This window comes from Rattus rattus, chromosome 5 (assembly GCF_011064425.1).
Source record: "Rattus rattus isolate New Zealand chromosome 5, Rrattus_CSIRO_v1, whole genome shotgun sequence".
Taxonomy (NCBI): Eukaryota; Metazoa; Chordata; class Mammalia; order Rodentia; family Muridae; genus Rattus; species Rattus rattus.
This window is the reverse complement of record NC_046158.1, coordinates 152,724,815-152,745,258: the sequence shown is the minus strand read 5'-3', so window position 1 is coordinate 152,745,258 and position 20,444 is coordinate 152,724,815. Positions and strand designations below refer to the sequence as shown.

Genomic DNA, 20,444 nt, shown 5'->3' with positions numbered 1-20,444 from the left:
CCCTCCTTGTTCACCTTGTGAACCTTCTGCTTTTCACCTGCATGCCTGCGGTGCGTCTCCTGCTCTTCAGTCACCTGCCTCCAAACCCAGGAGGCCCCAGAATCACTCTCTTCAGTCTCCACCTGTCCCTAGGTGACCACACGTAACCCCGTGCCTAGAGCCCCCAGAGGTTTGCCATGTCCCCATATGCATGAATCTCTAGCAGATCCCTCCCCAGAATCCAAACAGTGAAGCCACCTGACCGTCTACTGCAGAGATGCAAAGAACCCTCACAACCACTCTTGTCACCACGCCCACCACACCAATGATGACGGAATGGCACAAGTGTGATCACCGCCCCTCTTGCGTTCTCCCTCGGTGACTAGTGACTCCCCTCTACCAGCTGCATCTGCTAAAGACCGGGGAGTCATTCTTGATTGTGCTCCATCGCACGCCCACATCCTATCCATCAGCAAATCCTGCCAGTCTTAAAATAGATACAGAATCTGACCAACCTCACTACTGTGGTTGTCAACAGCCTGGGACACGAGGAGTGTCATATCTCACCTGGATTATTGCCGCAGCGTCCCGGATGGTCTCCCTGCTTCTGCCCTTGTCTCTGCAGCGTACTCTCAGCCGAGGTGTTAAAACATAATATCACCTTCTCCGGAAAGTCCTTTGGCTTCTTGTCTTCCTCAGAGTGAAATGGCCCCTAAGAGCCAGCGAGATTTGGTCTCATGTGACTCCTCTGATCTTTCCCTCCATCTGTTTTCTCTACTCCGCTCATAGCAGGCTCTGGCTGCTCTCCAAACCCACTCTGATCCAGCCTCAGGGCCTTTGCACTGGCCGGTCTCTTGGCCTGCAATACCAATCTCCCTTATGTCTTCCTGGCTCTTGCTCTCCCAGCCTTAAGGAGTCTTCGCAAATGGCTGACCTTAGGTCAGTGCAGTAACAGTCCCTCTTCCCCCGAGCTGCCCCTTACAGTGCATTTCCTTTTCTACTCATCCAGGAGACCAGCAAGTCTGAAGTAAAGCCTCTGTAAGGAAACACAATGACTTGAGCAGGCCCTGCCTTGTCTTCCTTGATGAGTGCTGACCCCACATGGAGGGCAGTGCTCCCTAATACTGCTCTGCTCGACTCTTAAGGGACTAGAGAATCTTTGGTTGTGACAGTCTGACTGTTTCCCCAGAGGACAGTGAGACCACACTCTACCATTGTTCTGGAGTGAAGCAAAGAATATGTTAAGTGCTTGGATAAATACATGGATGACAGACAATGAGTTCACACCTGTCTCCTGGAGCCCTGAGGACCAGAGGAGGGTCAGGGTTGGGGTCTGGAAGCTGAGCTGGGAAGATCCAGAAGTTTCTTCCTTCTAGTGTTTGGAATTACAGTTTGGATTTGGGGGGTTTATTGCTGTTTGTGGTTTTGTTCACTTGTTTTTGTTGTAGATTGAACCCAGGGCCTTGAGTAGGTTAGGCAAGCCCTCTGCCACTGAGCCATCCCCCAGTCTTATGGATTGGGAATTGTTTAAGGTGAGTTGCTGACAGGGAAAGCTGGGGCCTAGGGCCTGGGACTGAACTCAGAGTGAGAAGCAGGCTGGAGGCTGGGACTTGAAGTCAGAGTTCACAGTTTCTGGCTGAGCTGAATGTTTGGGGGCAGGGACAACATGCTTGCCTCGGCTGGCCTGGAGACTTTGTCAGGGACAGGAACTCTAGCTGAAGGGAGCACAAAGGACTCAACTAGAGGATACTGCTTGGTATTATAAAGCCTCTCTGTAGGACACTGGGACAAGGCTCACATTTTATAGCCGTGTTCTAGCACAGCGGATGTTTGCCAGGGTGACTTTGCCACCTCGGTGACACTTGTCTGGGCATTTCTTGATAGCAAATGTACTGAGATTGGCCCTAATCAACCCTCAGTGGCCTACCCCAGTGTCAAGGAAAAGCGCTCGAACAGGGAACGCCTGCATTCTCTGAAGGTCAGCCAGTGGCTCATCTAACTGGGCTGGGGCCGCGGTATGAGGGTCTTAGAGGCCATCTGTCCCTGTATCCCTGTGGATTTGTCTTCATCCCTGCATATTATCCTGGGCCTCTGAGGGTAGAGAGGATGGAGGGGAAGGAGAGGAGAGCCAGTCCTGTGAGCTGAAGCTACAGCCAAGCAGGGCAGGGGCTGCTAAGAGAAAGAGAGAGGGACCCACAGTCTGGGCAGGGCAAGAGAGGGCCTCAACAGGACCCAGGCGGTGGGGTAGAGACCTGGAAGGTGGTGGGGAGACACCTGAGGCAGCCTCTGCTTGTAGTTCAAGAGACTCATATTCTCTGAACCACGGGCTCCTATACCCACACAGCCTCGGCCCAGTTCAGCCTTTCAGTTCATTGTTTCTTGGAGCCCAGGCTGGCCAGTATGTCTTGGAGGTTGACCTTGAACTCCAGACCCTCCTGCTTCTACCTCCCAAGTGCTGAGATCAACGCCTGCCCTTAGGCCCAGGAGATGGGCCCTACTCTCATCCCTGTCTCCCTGAGAAGCCATGGTAGTCCAGAGAGTCTGGAAAAGTTACCGATGACCCCCCAGCTCCTCGTGGCAGGCTGGTTCTGAGCTGGCTAGGGTTTCAGGTGGGGTGCTCATAGCTGGGGTTCCCCGGCTTCCTATGCTACTGTCTCCCCTCCATCCATGTGCACGTGTGATCTCAGCTAACCTCTCAACGCTTGCTGGATCTGCTCTGTGATTACCATTCTTGATGAAGCAGCACAGCCCAGAGAGGTCAAGTGTCTCTCTACACCTCCGGGTCTGCCCAACATCAAGGCCACTTGTGCTCCTCTGCGTGACAGCTGGGGTGCATGTCTGCATGGCCGCCGGTGCCTACCCTCCCAGCTGCGTCTGACTGTCACCGACAGGCAGACATTTCTGATTCTCTCCCTCAGCCCCAGGCCTGGTTGGGCCAGGTCGTTCTTTTTTCTAATTACATGTGTTTATTTATGTTTTTTAATCTATTTGTTTGTGTATGTTGGTTCATGCATGCACACATGGAGTCAGGTCTCTCCTTCCACTATGTAGGTCCTGGGGATCCAACTCAGGTCATCAGGCTTGGGTGCAAGTGCCTAAGAGACCTACCATACCATCTTGCTGGTCCAACGGCCATTCTTTCCTGTGGGGCCATCCTGATCCTAGAAGGATGCTTAGCATCTGTCTGGCCTCTACTGTGTCCCCAGCTGCCAGGATTCTAGTTCTGCAGCAAACTGCTCCCCACTTTAACAGGAGTATCAGTCCCAAGGCCAGGTCAGGAGGAGCATCCTGTGACAGATGAACTTGGGAACCACAGATCAGAGAGGAGGTACCTTCTGAAAGGTCACCTGGGGTCAGTGACATGCTCAGTCCAGCCTCCTGCTGGAACCATGGTCCTCCAGGGGAGTGTCCTTCAGCAATACATGATGAGAGCCAGCCCAGTTGCTGATCAGCTCACCCACAGTGGCTGAGCTGCCCTGAGTCTGCCTGACGGCCAGCCACAGTGCTATGGAAGTAGCTCAGGAAATGGGCGTTTGAAGCTCAGCAGCTCTCACCTGCTTTTCTGACAAACCATGGTTACAAGGAAGTCCGTCCTGGCTGCCACTCCAACTCCAGGTGGCCTCTTGTCTCTACTGTCTGTTCCCCTCAGTCTGCCATTTGGTGTCAGGTGGCCAACCCTCCAGGCACGTAAGCCCCCAGGTGTCCCCTAAAGTGTGAGTGTTTCCTTGCCTTGTTTATGGGGCTTCTGGTGAAAAGTTCTTACAGTGGGAACTCCTATTCAGCCTTCAAGACTGAGCCCAAGTCATTTGATCCAGGGTGTGGTGTGTGTGTGTGTGTGTGTGTGTGTGTGTGTGTGTGTGTGTGTTCATGCATATATGTGTTCTGTCAGACTAAGAGAGTCCTTGAGACTGTAAGTCTAGGAGTCTAACTAAACCGTATACCCTGTGGGTTCACCTGGCGTTTGGCTCAGAGGGGGTGAGTAGTCAGGAGGATAGAAGAGTAACAAGACCTTTGGCTGGCAGGCACCACTCTCAAAACTCCAGGGAGGGAAGCTAGATTCTTGCTGTCCCCTATTTTTACATTCTGAGGACTGCCCCACCCCCAGTCCTGGCCACTGCCTGCCACCCCAGCCACCCACACAGTCTGTGGACTCAGAGAGCACCTAGGACAGAGACCAGACCTTTTTTAAAAAATGCTTTTATCCTCTGTGAAGCCGCCACAGGGAGCTGTCTGTCGGCCTCGCCTTGCTGTGTGATTCCAGACACTTCCCCTTCTTCTGAGCATCCCAGAACCTTCTGAGCACCAGGCGGGGGTCTCAGGTCCTGTGTTCTCCACACGTGCACTTGGAATGTCCCACCTTTCTTTCCCCCTCTAGCTCCTTGAGGGGTCCCTGCCTCTCACTTTGAGTCAGGCATCTTCCTCCAGGAAGTCCTCTGACTAAGGACTAGGTGTCTACTCCAACTCTGGGTATCTAGGGAAGAGAGAGATGACTTTCTCCAGATCTATTCTTTATTTTCTGAAGTTTTTTTTTTTAATGGGGGGGTGTTGTTCCAGAACCCTCTTTTTTTTATTCTTTTTTTTTTTTTTTTTTTGTTTTGGTTCTTTTTTTCCGGAGCTGGGGACCGAACCCAGGTCCTTGCGCTTCCTAGGCAAGCGCTCTACCACTGAGCTAAATCCCCAACCCCTTTTTTATTCTTTTATGAGTACACGGTAGCTGTCTTCACACACACCAGAAGAGGGGCATCAGATCCCATTACAGATGGTTGTGAGCCACCATGTGGCTGCTGGGATTTGAACTCAGGACCTTTGGAAGAGCAGTCAGTGCTCTTAACTACTGAGCCATTTCCCCAGCCCTTTTCTGAAGTTTGAAATGTACTTGCACACACAACTCTGCAGGTCTCGGTTTGTTTACCTGAAAGTTGGGAAAATGCATACAAAATCAGGGGTGGCTCTGGGCTTGAAGCCTGTCCTTCCCAACCCAACACTTGCAACTTTCACCAAAATTCAGGCCGTTCCTCCATCTGAGCCTTTCCTGCAGTGCCCTGGCTATGTCCTTTTTCTCCTTTGGATCTGAAGTTGCGGAAAAGAAAGAGCATCCCATCTCCCAAGTTCTAGTTCAGCTTGGTGTTCCCGAGTTCTGGGGTGTATACAGGGAAGCCATGCTTACTCCAATGCCAAGGCTGGAGCCTGGAAGAGGAGCTAGGAAGGGACAGGGACTTCCGGGGTGGGGAGGAGGGTGTGGAGGGAGGAGGAGCTGTCCTAGCCTGAGTGTGAGAGACGAGTTAACAGCTCAATTGTTATTTCAATTACACGGATTATTTGAAAACAATGTTATGAGTTTCATCACTGACAACCCCGGGAAATGGCTGCTATGGCAACCGGGAAAAAGAATGGCGCTGGCCAACCAATCCCAAGTTCTGCCCGCAGTCCCAGTTTGTTCAAACTCTCCTCCGCGGCCCCTCCCGTCTTCCACTTGGGGAAAGAGAAAGAAAGGAGACAGAGGGCAGGTGGAAGGACTCTGCAGAAGGGGAAACTGAGGCTCGGAGAAGAGAGAATAAGATCACTTCTGAGGAGAACTGGGGGATTTTCATTGGGTGAGAATACTTGCTCTGCAAGCATAAAGACCAGGGTTTGAATCCTTAGCTCCTCTGTGAAAAGCCAGGCATGGCTACCAGGTCCTGTATCCCCAGCATTGGAGGGGGAGAGGCAGAGACAGTGGCTCCCAAAGGCTCTGCAGACCAGACAGATCATCCGGTCAAAGTTCCTGGTTCGACGACAGACCCTGTCTCAAGGAAATAAGGTGGAAGTCAAGAGAAGACACCCAGTGTCTGATTTGGCCTCCACATATGCACACATGGGTGCATACACCTGCACACTTGTATGCTTGCACGCGCGCGCACACACACACATACACACACACACACACACACACACATTGTTTCACTAGATTCCTTCTGGGCAAGGACGTTGGCTCCCTGTACAGCAGAGAACAGGGCCCTAGGCGTCCTCTGACTGACAAGGGGGCTCCCAGGACACCTCTGCTACCCCTGCTCACTACTAGAAAAATTTCCCGAAGCCCCACTCCTCCATACGCAAGCCGCCTCATCTCCCACTGCAGGGCCTCCACTAAGCCAGAGGAGGGGCAGGTGGAATTTGCAAGATTCCTGGGGCTCTTTCCTGCTTTTCTTTCAGAGCCCCATGGGCAGACACCTTCCCCAGCCCAGCCGTTTACAGACAGACACTTGTAGCCGCCCTTGGTTTTAGGACTACTTTTGCTTTCCCATCAGAAGTGCCCACATTCTGGCTGCTCTGCAGAACCATGCTAAGCACTGTTCAAATACTGCGTCTGGCGCGGGGATTAGAGACTGTGATTATCACTGACCTCTTACAGATGGAGAAACTGAGGCAGCCGTGTGGCTTACACAGACCTGGCAGTCAGGAGGCCCAGGCTACCCCAGAACGCCTGCTCTCAGCTGTTCTCTTAATCCCCCCTGGACAGAAAAAAACTTGGCATGGGCCACCCTCAATGGCCAGACGACTTATAAAACTGCAACTTCCAGCCTCACCTTCCTCTCGGGACACCTTCCGCCGGCTCTCCAGCTCTTGCCTTGAAACTTCAAGTACCTGGCTCCAGAGTTGGTCAGCAGGGGAGACCTGAACAGACTTAAACACGGCAGGGCTGCAGGAGGGGAGCTGCAGAGTTTCTGAGGTAACTGCTGGCCACGCTGCCGAGAGCTCTGCTCTTCTGGAAGGCAGGAAGCGTCACAGTGGCATCCTCACTAAGGTGGTGCCCAGTGAGAGACGGATCCTATGTATGCATCACCTCGGTCAGCAACCCCATTGTACAGATGAGGAAAGTGAGGCTCAGGGAGCCAAAGAGATTTTCCTGCGGTTAGCCACTTAGTGTGTCACTTGTCTAGAGAGATGGTCCAGGTACCAAAAGGACACGCATGTGGAGCAGCGGAAGGGCTCTGCAAAGCTGATGGATGGGAGGCAACCTTGGCGAGATGCTAGCTAGGCAGGGGGGTCTGACTCAGCGGGTGAAGAACTATGTCCAGTGACAAAATGGGGCCTTGAATGTCAAGCGAAGGGTCTGGAGCGGACAGATAGTCGTTCCTATCCTCCCTCTGATCCTCCCTGTGGTCCTCCTATTCTCTCTCCTATGCTCCCCCTCTCTTCCCTCCCCCTCCCTCTCCCCCTCCCTCCTTCCCATCCTCCCTCCCTCCCCTGTGCCTCCTCCCATGTTCCCTCCCTCCTGTGCTCCCTCTTTCCTATGCTCCCTCCCTCCCTCTCCACTCCTGGTGCTCCCTCCCGTGCTCCCTCCCTCAGCGGCCTCCCTCTTGTGCAGTAGAGCAATTTCCCAAAACATTTTCTCTAATTTGTGATTGTTTTCCTAACCCAGAAACAGCGAGTCTCAGATTCTCTAGCCTGTGAGCCAAGCCCAGTGGAGCTGCCAGCGCGGCTGGTACTCGCTATCAGCCCAGCCTGCTTGCTAACCTGAAAGTTCCCCTGCTCTCCAAGCACGGAGGTGGCGGGCAGCTGGTGGAGGTCTCACGGGCCCATATCCAGAGGCTCTTTCCAAGGCCCGCAGAGCAGATGCAGAAGCCCTGGAGTGGTGGTCAAGCTGGCTCCTCCACTGGCTGGCTGCCACACACAAAGACATCTCATTTGCACTACCATTTAGGGACGAGGGTATCACCAGGCTCCAGAAAGGGTCTGGTCTGAGCTGGGGGACAAGAGTCTGTGCAGGGAGTGGGCTCAGAATTTACAAGGATGGGGGTGGTGGTACAGAAAGTCCCTGTTGGAAACTCCAGGCAGGAAGGGAAGGAACATGGCAGGAGCTGAGCAAAGTGGCTAGGTGTTTATTAGGACGAGAGGGACAGCGCCATGATCCAGGGCCTGTGGTAACAGAGGCTTGGTGACAGGATTTGGGGCTAGGTAGGGACTGGCACACGTGTGAAGTGAAGCTTAGGCTCTGTTAGCAACAGTTTTGAGGGAGGCCTATGCCCAGAAAAGCATTCTCCAGGGAAAGCCAGATACTCAGCTGGAGGCTGAGGTTTGTGAGAACGGAGGCTTAGGAGGAGACAGGAAAGGACATTGGCTCCACAGGAAGGAGGCAAGGGCTCTCTTGAATGAGGGACACTTGGGGACAGACGCTGGCTGTGGAGGTGTGGGGCCAAGGGTGAAGCCCTTGTTTGCTCTACAGGCAACTTCCCCACCCCTACCTTGATCACCCCACACAGGGCCCAGCCAGAGTCCTCCAGTACCCCTCCAGAAATGTCCCAGTCTGTGCCCCCCTTTGCTCAATCACCCCTACAGTTTTAATTACCGCCCTCCTGAGCCAAACACAGACAGATAGTGTCATGGCCAATACAGTAGTCTCCCCTCTAGCTAGCTAACCTTGATCCCCCAGCTTCAAATGCAGCCAGTTTCCTCTGCCTCATCCTGGGGACCGCTCCTCCTTTCTCAACCAGCCGAGTCTAGTGAGACACTTCAAGATGCATTTATGGAGCACCTACTGTGTGCCTCTTACTGGGGCCAATAGAGCCCCAATGGGAGGAGATATCAGATGTGGAATCAGACAGATACCAGCCATGGTTTCGGGGAGACATTGCCAGCTTAGGCAGATGTGTACGCAAGAGTGTGCATACACACACTCCCAGGACCCAAAGAAAACAAACGGCGAATGTGTACAGTATTAGCAGATAACAGTTTGGGAACACGGCTCATCTCCAGGCCACAGTCACCCAGAACCCTTCACAGCCAGGAGGACACAAAGTCCCTTTCTAACTTCTCTCTTCTAGGTTAAGGAGTCCACCCTTTCTCACTGTCTAATTCCTGTCTCATCAGCAGGTGCCTCCAGACGTTTGCGTCAAGATTTCACCTCAGCCGGGCACATAGCAGGTGGAAAAGAAGCACACTGGAGGTGGCAGGCACATAGTAGGTGGACAAGAAGCACACTGGAAGTGGCAGGCACATAGTAGGTGAAAAAGAAGCACCCTGGAAGTGGTGGGCACATAGTAGGTGAAAAAGAAGCACACTGGAAGTGACAGGCACATAGTAGGTGGAAAAGAAGCACACTGGAAGTGGCAGGCACATAGTAGGTGGAAAAGAAGCACACTGGAAGTGGATGGGTGAGCTGGTGGAGTCACTAGTGGGAGGGAGCAGACAGGTGAGCAGGGAGATGCAAAGCAAGGCGGTGGGATGTGGGTGGGCGGATGGTGAGTGTGGGTGGGTGGGTGCACAGCGAGTGAGCGGCTGGGCAGCGCTTGGCGTTTAGGTGGGCAGAGGCAGCGGGCCAGCAGTGGGCAGCCCCACATTTGAATGGAGGCAGGTGGGTGATGGGCTGGAAAATGACCAAAGGACGGATGGCATTAGGTGGGGCACTGGGTGGCTGAAAAATGTCAGCAGACTCTCAGCATTTCTGGGAGTCTCTCAAGCATAGACTCCTGCGATTTGATTAATGGGCCCTAGTTCACACGCGCGCGTGTGCCCACTCCACACAGACACACACACAGAGACACACAGACATACAGACACACACACACACACACACACACAGACATACAGACACACACACAGAGACACACAGACATACAGACACACACATACATTTACACACACAGAGACACACAGACATACAGACACACACACATACACGTACACACACACACACACACACCTCCATACCCAGGCTGGCCGTGTTGTTAGATCTTTTTCTCTTTTTTCCATAGCATCCCCTGCAGCCAAGCTGCACTGGGTTGAGGTAACCACCCGGAGCTTTTCCCTCTGCCCCTGTTCTCCGCAACCTCACGCGATCCCCTGATCACCGTCTTCCCGATGATTCCATGGCCCTGCTCCCTGTGTCCCCTTTCCTTTTAGTTCATCCTGAAGTCCAGCTAGCTACTTGCCGTGGCTCCCCATCACCTGTACTCCTCGGCCTGGAGTGCTGAGGGGCCTTCCTTCAGCTCCTCACCCTCTCCTTCCTCACATCCTCTGTGCTCTGGTCAGCCTGGCCACTAACTCTCAGGCAGACATCAAGCCGCTTCCACTTTACTGAGCCCTCTCTCCCAAAAGCCTCTCCAACCACAACAGTGCCATGACTCAACCCGAAGCTCTAAGGCTGTCCCCTGTGATCTGTGTCCAGTGAGCCACTTTGTGGAGATGTCCTTATGACACACCTCGTGTGTGTGTGTGTGTGTGTGTGTGTGTGTGTGTGTGTGTGTAGCACAGTATCAGTGTTCAAGGCTTCTAGAACCTTCCTTAAGCTCCAGTCTTCCAATCTTCTCCCCAAACCTCAGAGGTCAGGACAGAAGCCCAAAGGCTGGCAACACGTCCCCAGGTCCCTCTGCTGGTAAGTGGAAGTCTGGCTTCTGTGCCCTCAACGGGACCCTGTAATTGATTACACAGTGTCCGTCCTGGAAGTGAGACGGGCTCTTCCTCCCTCCACCCCCTTTTGCTGTCCCTACCTCTCCCCACTGTTCTTCTTCCGGTCCCCGTTTGCTCACTTTGGCTCTGAGATAAGATCTCACATAGTGCTGGCTTTGAACTCACTGCGCAACCAAGGGTGACCTTGAGCTTCTGATGCTCCTGCCTCAACCTCCGGGGTGATCAAATCTGGGGCTTCATCCATGCTGGGCAAGCTCTCTTCCACCTGGGCAAGCACATCGCTAGTCCCACCCTGCTCCCACTGAAGCTCATCAAGAAGGTCCTGTGAATAAACAGACTTGAAACGGCACGAGAGAGGGCACTGCAGGCCCCTTTTCCTGTGGAGAGTTCCTATCCAAACAATTGATTGGTCCCTCCGGTCTTTCAGCTGCTTGTGTGGCAGAAGACACAGGCCAGGGAGCTCATGGTCCTCAGCTATATCTCCCCTCAGATTCTGTCAGCTCATGGTCTCTGCAGGCCTCACCCTGAGGCCACAGTCCTCTCTCTGGACACCTGAATCTCCTCAGCTCGTCACCTGTCAGTCATCTTGTCTGTCTGCTGACCTGAATCCACCTGCTTCTGCTACCCATCCATCAGCCTGCCTCAGACTGTCCACCTCATGTCCCTGTCTGCCTGGTGTTTGTCACTCTGCCCATCAAACACATGGTCCACCTCCCAACCCTGGTCTCCTATTCTTCCAACAGCAAAGATGGAGGGGGGGAGGCCTTTGTGGTTACCATTCCTTAGCTGGCTTCTTTCTTAACATCTTAAAGCTTGCCTTTCCAGAGCCCAAACGGTCTCCTGCCTCCCAGCACCCTCCTCATTCCCCAGAGGCCTCAGCCTTGCTGGGTCTAAAGGTTTCCACTTAAGGAATCAGGTCAGTGCCATACACCTCTTCTTGCCAAAAATGTCCAAGCAGTCCCCAAGGAAATCGCTGGACACCGGCGTGAAGATGTGTGTACAAGGATGCTCATGGCAGAATTATTTGTAATAGCAAAGCATTGGAAGCGACCCAAGCGTCCAACCGCGGGGGCTGGCCATGTGAATTATGGACAGCCACACAATGGCGGGCTAGGCAGCTATTAAAAAATGGTGATGTGGATGTCTATTCATCGAAATGGCAAGACGCTCACAGCACACTAGCCAGCAAACGAGGCAGGGCACAGAGGCACATTGTGCAGAGCACGAGGCCGTTTTTATTTTTATTTTATATCTATGTCAACAAGAACACGTTACCGAAATGGTGACCAAGGGGCAGTGGGATCATGGCTAATTAAAAACCCTTTCATGGATAAGGAGACACACGGATGTATGTATACATTTACACCCACATGAATGTACTCTTCCTAGGAGCTAAGCCACGCGGTCTGCCCTTGTGCCTCCTCCCTCCTCCCAGCCTCTCAGGAGGCACGTTAGCTAAAGGGATTTCCTTGATGAGCAGACTGAGGGTCCTACAGATGCAATGGTGGAGCTGAACCGTGAGTTCAGCTCTCTTGGGCTCCAGGGTCAGTATTCTTAGGCATGACTTATTGTTTCTCATTTCATTTATCTGAGACTCATCTATTTATATATATGTGTGTGTGTGTGTGTGTGTGTGTGTGTGTGTGTGTGTGTGTGTGTGTGTGTATGAATGGAGATGTAGCCTGGTTGGTAGAGTATGTGGCTTGCTTGCATGATGTCCTCAGTTAGATCCCCAATACTGCATAAACCAGGCATGGCGGCCCATGCTCACAGCCCAACGCTCAGGAGGCAGAGGTGCAGGGAACAGAAGGTCAAGATCTACCTCAGCTACAAAGCGAATTTGATATCAGCTCGAGACCCTGCCTCAAAACAGACAGACAGGACAACCCAAGGCCAGCAGGATGGCTTGGCAAGTAAAGGCCGGTTTCTCAAGCCTGACCCCCTGAGTCCATCCCCGGAACCTAAAAGATGGAAGGAGAGAACTGAGTCCACAGAGCTGTCCTCTGCCCTCTGCGTGCATGCCATGGCACGTGTTCCACACGCACTTCTCTCTCTCTCTGTCTCTCTCTCTCTCTCTCTCTCTCTCTGTCTCTCTCTGTCTCTCTCTGTCTCTCTCTCTCTCTGTCTTTCTCTCTGTCTCTCTCTCTCTTCTCTCTTTCTCTGTCTCTCTCTGTCTCTCTCTGTGTCTCTCTCTCTCTGTCTCTGTCTCTCTCCCCCCCCTCTCTCTCACACACTAATAATAATAGTAACAGTAATAATGAAATTAAAAAGAATCGAAGCAACAACAAAATCTTCGTAATCTTTTGAAAAACCAATGATGGAAATGAACAAGACCAGAAGGGACTGGCGAACTTCACACCGGGTAGCAGCCTTGGCCTCAGAGCTGGTGGCTATCTCCCTGTGCAGGAGCCTAGGTGTGCTAGCTCCCACACTGAGTGGCTCTAAGCCCCTCCCTAAGCCCACGCTTGATGCAGCAGAGGCAGGCTGGCTGTGTGCCACATGCCAGGCTCCACACCCAGGAGACAGAAGGAAATATCCACACCGGCCTCCGTGGAGTCTCCCCTCCATGGGCCCTCCATGTTGCTTTTTGTACTGCAGGCATCTCTGTGGTGTCATGGCCAGGGATGGGGACATCTTGCTGGTGGTAGGTGGTTTGGCACTCTTGTCAGTGACGGCCTTCACCCACTGGGTGCCAGAAATGGCCTTTGATCCAGAGATATTTCTAGACACCACCCAATATCATTTGGGGACCATAAGTGCCACTGGTGGGGAAACACTGAGAACAACAGTGAGGTGGCTGGTGGGAAAACTCAGTTCTCCTCCTAGGGTTTGAGGCACAGTGGTGGTCACTGGGCGGTCGCACAGGACCTCTTCACGCTTCAGACTAGATGTGGGGTGAACCTTGGGACCTCACAGACATGCTTCCTGCCCTCACAAGGAAACCGGACTTTTCAGCACTGTCCCCTGGGTGTTTCCACTTGCAGGGCCCACCAACCTCTCACAGGTATCCAGCCCCACCACTTCTGTAACCCCTGCCCCATATTTACTGTCTCCGTGACCCAAGAGCCTCATGAGCCAGAACTGGGCACACCTGTATCCACTGCATTCCTCCAACCCTCTCAGGCCCCACATGCAGCTGACAGAGCAGGCCTAGCAAGGGCAGCCCCGGACCTGGCTTCCCAATCTAGCCACTCTCTTTGCAGCTGGTCGGAAGCTTCTCCAGGCAAATGTCACCAGGTGCTCCCCTTATTGAAACCCCTTCAGGGTCCCCACTGCTCAAAGACACCCTCCCATCCCATCCCTGCTTCCCGTGGCTCTCCAGCCACACAGGCTCTGCTTCTGCAACCCCATGGGTGGCTTCCCTGTGATTTCCCATTCCATGCACTCACTTCAGCAGCTGGGCTTGCATTGCCCAACCCCCACACCGCCCCTTGCCCTGGCCTCCATGAGACCTCCATAAAGGGGAGCCTGGAGCCTGCTTCCTCTCCAGTCTGCCTTCTTAAAGAACCATTATTCAGTTCTTCAGGGCCCTGCTTCTACCTCACTCTTTCTGAAAGTTTCTGCTGCCCAGCCATAGCTCTTACCACCACCGTGGTGATGAGAACCACTTAATTGTCCTCAGGCCATGCTGGACCCCTGGCCTTCTGCTGCCTGGGATTAACTGCTGTGTCTCCCACCCTCCGCACAACACTCAGTACCGACATGTGCTTAGCAAACACATGTTCATGTGCATTTTTTCCTACTAAATGTTGAACGGACGGACAGCCACACGGACAAGTGCATGCGTGACATAGGGAAGAGATTGTCGCATGGGTTGGGTCATGGGGCTTCAGAAGATCTTCAGGCCTTGTGCAGGGCTGCTGGGTTAGAGGCGTAGTAGGAGATAACAGAGGATGCAGACGGATTACAAGGACCTTGAATGTCACTGTGCAGAGCCTGGACTTAATTCAGTAGGCGATGGGGAGCCATGGAGGGGTTTTAATCAAGCAAGTGACGTGATCCCACCTGTGCGGGGGATCGGTGACTGTGACTGCAGCAAGGACTGTGGTAGGGGGAGAGACTGGAGGCCTGTAGGCTGCCGAGGAGCTTGCCACCACGGTTTAGACTTTCCAAAGCCGGGATGCCTGAGTCAGAGTGGGAATCACGGGATGGGTTGGGGGAAGAGAAGGCAGAAACTAGGGCAAAACGAATCTGTGAAAATCTAGACCCTTCCTTTGCCCCTTGCTGCTTCACCAGACAGTTTCCACAGCCCTGGAAGCATAGGAGGAGCCTGAGGTCAGAAAAGGCCTGATTTTAGTCCCCAGGGAGCCAAGCAATTGTGCCAAAGCCATTGCCTTCAGGATTATTAGCAGAGGAGTGTTAAACCATGCTCAATGTTTTGTTTACCGACATCCTAAGTGCCCAGCACTGTGCTTAGGGAACTGACTTAGGCATCTTTCTTCCTTCCTTCCTTCCTTCCTTCCTCCCTCCCTCCCTTTCTTTCTTTCTTTCTTTCTTTCTTTCTTTCTTTTCTTTTCTTTTGTTTCCCCACAATGACTGAGGTTCAGAGGTTCAGAGAGGTGAAGTAACTTGTCCAAAACCACAAAGGCCACAAGTCATAAACCCAGCTTGCAGTGACAGAACTGGTAGCAAGCAGATAGCCAGAGATTGGGGGGTCTAATGATGAGACAAGAAGTTACTTGACTACAGGTAAGGTGGAACCTGGAGGAAACATGGGAGGAGAGACGCCCCTCCAGACTCTGGAACTTTCTATACTCAGACCCAGACCATGCCCAGATGTAGGAAGGTATAGTCCCCTGTGAGAGAACCCTGCTGAGGAGTGGGTACTGTGTGTGTCCTTAGCACTAATAAAGTGGCAGCCTTCGAGGGTGAGCACCAACATGGGCCCAGGACCCAAGAGCATCGTCCTTTTGCAGATCAGAGAAGAGTACACCTTCCTTCAGGCACACGCAGTTGCCTTTAGGGCGCCCAACTTACTGAGTGGAGGCAAAATAGATTTCAGATCCTACTCTCCTGCAGTGCAGAATCCCCTCAAGACAGTCAACAGCCAGCCCAGGGACAAGACAGCTATGCCTCCAGCCTCCCTGTTCTGTGCCTCTGCCTCCCAGGATCTAGTCTCCTTCCATGCATATAGACGCAGGCCATTGTGCAGTGTAACTTTCCTGTCAGCCTTTACCCTTCCCAGATGAGACAAAGTCTGGTAGTGCCCATTGTCCTGATGACAGCATTGAGGTCAGAGTCTGTCTTGAGTAAGCACGGGTGGGGTGGGCTGGGAGCATGACCCTAGACCCAGACCCAGAAACAAAACTCAAGGTGCTAAGAAGCAGAGGCCTCACACCAAGCACTCCATCCGAATACAGCGTGCTCTGAGCAGCTAAAGCTGGTGGAGCGGACCCCCCTTGTATGTGGGAGACATTGGGGAAATGAGGCTTCAGTTCCCGAGCCCCGACCTGAGGTGCTGGTCTCCTCCCAGCCAAGAATGACTGACGCTGTGTGTCCTAGTTCACAAGGAAGGGTTGGTACAACCCTAACTTGGGTCTCAGCCTAGCCCTCCACCCTCTCCCAGGCCACCCCGCATGGTGCAGTTACATAAACAGGAACTCATCCTTCCCTCATACCCAGGGCTGTATTTCCAATGGATTTTCCTGGTGGAAGAAAACAGGAGAAAACTCCGATAAAAGAGGGAATTTAATTGGCCGGCTCCTTTATTGGTGTGGTAACTAAACTGTTCCGAACTTTGCTGTGTTGCAGGCCCCTGTTCCAGCCACAGCCCAGTCCTTCCCAGGGAGTCTCAGAACCCCCGCAGGATGAGGGCACAGAGAACCCCAGAGACCCAGCCTCTGGGCAAAAGCAATCAAGAGCGTAGTCACCTTACATGCACGCTTACATGCACGCGCACACGCACGCGCACACACTCTATACACATGAACCCAGGGTCACAACAGTTTGTCACCTAACAGCTTTCCTCCCCAGGGAGCTTGGGCATCTACCTCAAACACCTCATGCTGCATGGAAGTACACATCTTCCTGCTCTGCCTACAGCCCGAGGACAAGAAACGGATCCGTTTTCCCTCAGACTCGTCCAACATAAACTAGTGAGGCCTGGGTATCAGGGTATCTGGGTTCCCATTCTGCCCTTTGGTAGTGTTTGCCTTGCGACCCCACAACCTGCTCTCCAATACTTCAAGATGGGAAGGAGGACAGCCCAAGTAGATAAAATCAGACAGGATGGCCCAGAGGCAGATAGCTTAGGCTGAGAGACCTAGCTGGCTTGGTAAGGCACCTGCTGAGAGGCACTGGTGCCCTTGTAGTGAAGGAAGGAAGGAAGATCACACAGACACCCCCTCATCATCCCAAGAAGGGCTTTAGGGAACACCGGAAAAAGCAGGAAATCCTGCTGCAGCAGAGAGAGGTAGAGGCTGGCTTGGGGAAGAAGATGCCTCCTGATCTGACAGAGAGAAACTGAGGCAAGGAGGGTGAAAGAAGGCGGCAACATGGAGTATGGGACGGGCCAAGTCACCACATTCCAAAAAGAGAGTGGTCAGGGTGCGGTAGCGTGGGGGTAGCGTCTTAGGGACGGAGGACACAACAGATAAGCTTGCGGGACAGTGGAAGAAGCAATGGCAGTGGCCAAAGCTAAGCTAGCGAACAAGCCTTTGGCCAAGTTGTGCACTCCTGCCAGTTCTGGGACCCGGGGAGCGCTAGAATCAGACCCCGGTAAAGAGGAGCTGGAACACACACCTGCCACAAACACCACCGACTAGGAAGGGTGGGAGAGAAAGCAGGGGGTTCCTGGCAGCGCGGGCATAGAAAGCTTTCAACCGGCGGCAGGCTTCAGCCATCGCCGCTGTGCCCGCCAGCAGGGGGTGCCCCTGCGGCTTGGGGAGACCTCGGGGGACTCCAGTCTCTCTCTGCGCTCCGCCCGCTGCACCCTACAGGGTAGTCTCCCGCGGCACCCTAGCTAGGACAGGGACCCCATCAGGCCACAAAAAAATTGGCGAGGTCAGGTCCCCAGGCAAGGGCGATGTGGATAGGGATAGTGTCCACCGAAGGTCCCACAACCCGCATGCCGCACGGTAGCAAGGTCCACATCCCCGGTTCCGCACCCCGGGCCCCGAGGGTCAGTCCCAAGTGACGCTTGCTTTGGACGTGAGCCTGTGGAGCCCAGTCCTTCTTCGTGGTAGGGACAAAGTCCCCGGAGTCGTACGTGGATGGAGAGGGCAACGGTGCCCCTCGATCTCCACCGGCCACCGACGGACTGCCGAAGGGAGCGGGGGTCACGTCGGCAGGGCCTCAAGGGTCCTCGCGGCCTGTCCAGCTCACCCCACCCAGGGGTGGCCGCAGCCGCGCGTGTCGCCGCGGCCCGACCGGCACACGCACCCGCGCGGCGCACACGCTCCCGCCGCGCCGATCGCCGGGCCTCCGGGAGGGGCCGCCAGCCGAGCCGGGGAGGCGTGGGGTGGGCGGCTGGAATGCCGGGGTCCCGGCCCGTATCGAGGCTGGATTCTCCATTCTGTACCACCCCCCCGCGCGCTGGCCCTACACCCCCGGCGCCGACACCGCCTTCTTCCCGGCCTGGGGGGCATCCCGGAGCTCAGGACACAGGGACCGCGACTCCAGGGCCGGGAGGTGGCCGGGCTGGGCTCCGCGCCGGGGAAAGTTTGGACGTGGGAAAGTCCCTGTCGCCCCGCCGGGGAGGGGGCGCGGGATGGGCGCGCTTCCGCTGTTGCCCCGGAGCCCGCGCCGCGCCGCGCCCGCCTCTCCCCGGCCCGTGAGCCCTCCCGGCCCGCCTTCCCCGGCGGCGATCGTTTATCCTCCCGCGGGCGCCGCGCGCTCTTACCTCGGGGAGCGGCCGGGCTGCACCCTGGTCCGCACCTTGGGACGCCAGCGAGCGGCAGGATCCGGGCCAGGTCCGGCTCCGGCGTCCGCTCGGAGGAGCCGAGGGAGAGCGGGAGCGAGAGGGGGAGCCGCGGCGGCGAGTGCGCGCGTGTGTGGAGGAGCGAGAGAGCGAGGGAGTGTGCGTGTCTGACTAGGGGGGAAGTGTGCAAGGGACGGATCCCTTCCTTCCTCCCGCAGCCTCTGGTGGAGACTCGGAGAATGCAGCGCCCGCCGGGCAGGAGCGCCGCGCCGCCGCGCCGCAGGCGGCCGCCGGGCCGGACCCGCAGCCAGCGGGGAGCCCGGCCCCCTGCCCCTGACCGCGCCCCTCCCTCGCCCGCGGGGCCGGGAGGCTCCGTCTCCCCCGTCGCCGGCAGCGGGAAAGCCCCCGGGGGAGTGCTCCTCCTCCTCCCAGCTCTGATCCGCGCGAAGGGAGCGCCCCCAGGAGGGGAGCAAGCTCCCTCCTTGTCTGGTGGTTCAGCTGCCCCGAGGCACCCGTGGCTGACTAGACCCTGTCCCCACCACTCCCCTGGCCAGACTTCGCTGCATCTAGCCCCCCTTCCCCCCTACATACACTATGAAAGCCCAGCTTCAAAAGAAGGGGGTGCAAGCGAAGGTAGAGGCGGGCTTCTCAAGTGGCCACCCTTGGCTGGCTGCCCAGAAAGGCCCTTTGCACAGACCGAGGCTTCAGAAACAATCACAGTACATTGAGGTGGCCAGAGCCCCTGCTCCGGGGCTGAGAGTCTGCTGGCAGGTGGGAGGTCAGTTGTCCTGGGAAGAGAGCCACGCTGGCCATCCCTCTTTAGGACAGAGCTCTAGAAGTCCTGCACCTCCAATCCCCCCCCCCCAATAAAAAGAGTAGGCAAACAGGACAGCCGGGCCTAAACTTAGTGCCCTCTAGCATGAGGCTAATAAAATCCCCCCACTGTCCAGAAACGCAAAGCCAGCCTTTCCGTTCTTGTTCGAGTTCAGCTAGCCCACTGCCCGATGTCTTTTCTGCCTAGACTGTTTCCTTTCTCTTGGCTGCATGGGTGCCAGCCAGGTGGCTGAAGTAGAATGAGATCGTGCAGTTGTACGTCTTTGCCATCGGCCCCTAACCAAGCGTCCTGGCCTGCAAAACAGACACCGAGTTAAAGAGGTGGCAGCGCCTGCCCTCCGAGACCCTGTTTCCTGATGGTCCCCAGGGTCCCATACTCCATTCCACCCTGGCCTGCTCACCACCAGGCGCTCTAATTTCCACTCTCCCGCTCCTCCCTGGTGACTGGTGTCTCCTCTGGGTGGTTGCATTTCTAGTCCTTCCAGCTGAACTCCATCACTCTTATTTATTTTGAGATTTATTCTCTACCTCGACAGCCGGTTCCCTCCCTTAAGTCCTTCTTCTCTCGGTTCATTCCCTTCATTGATCTCCCAGGCGTTGCTTTTGTGCCGTCTCCTGGTCTCTCTCCTCCCCTCCCTCTCTATTCTTAGCCTCTACTCTTTTCATGCTTTCAGAAACCAGAGGCTGGCCTTCCAGATACATCTCTGCTTTCTCCCTCTTCCCAATTCACGTTTGCAGCTTCGGATCCTCCTTTCCTGTCCCCGCCCCAGGCCTGGCTGCGTGCTGACCCCTCAGGAGTCTGACCTAATTACAGGGGCCATAGGTTGTTTGCGCCTGGGCTACTGCAAACGCCTGCACGCAGTGAGGGCCTCCAAAGTCTCTTCTTCTCAGAACTCTATTAGAGCCTTACCTTTTACTCTCCCAACATCTAGCCTTCCCCTTTAGGCTGGCTCCTGCCCTTATCCAAAAAACCTCCTCTGGGCTCTCACATGTCCTGGGGCTCTGAGAGCACTTGAGAGTTAGCATTGTCAGAAATGCCGTGATTTTACTATTATGCAGATCGGTCCTATTTTACAAATGAGAAAAGCGAGGCACCACATTTTGGAATATCAGGAATACACGGGCAAAGTGGTGAGAGCGGATTAATAAATGCATTCTGCTTCTGTTCTCTGGTCTGGTCTGGTAAGCCAACTGAAGCAGTGTGTGGCCAGAGCAGGGAGAGGCCTCATGAGAACCTTGGGCTGTAGCAGGGGTCTCCTTCCCCAGCATTGATTCAGATCAGATGACATCATTGTGACAATAGCAGCTAGCAAGCCCTATGGCACCCATTAATTTTCATAAAGATTATTTCACTTGATTGGCACAGTAGACAACCTACGAATTT

General features: G+C 54.7%; 1 protein-coding gene across 1 annotated transcript in view; it reads right to left on the bottom strand.

Moving 5' to 3' along the window:
- Nucleotides 1–18,426, bottom strand: part of Cdh22 (cadherin 22) — a 123,185-nt gene extending 104,759 nt beyond the window's left edge. Inside the window, exon 1 of the mRNA XM_032904814.1 lies at nt 18,209–18,426. The gene's annotated coding sequence lies outside the window, so the exon portion shown is untranslated. The remainder of the gene's footprint in view (nt 1–18,208) is intronic.
- Nucleotides 18,427–20,444: the final 2,018 nt, after the last annotated feature.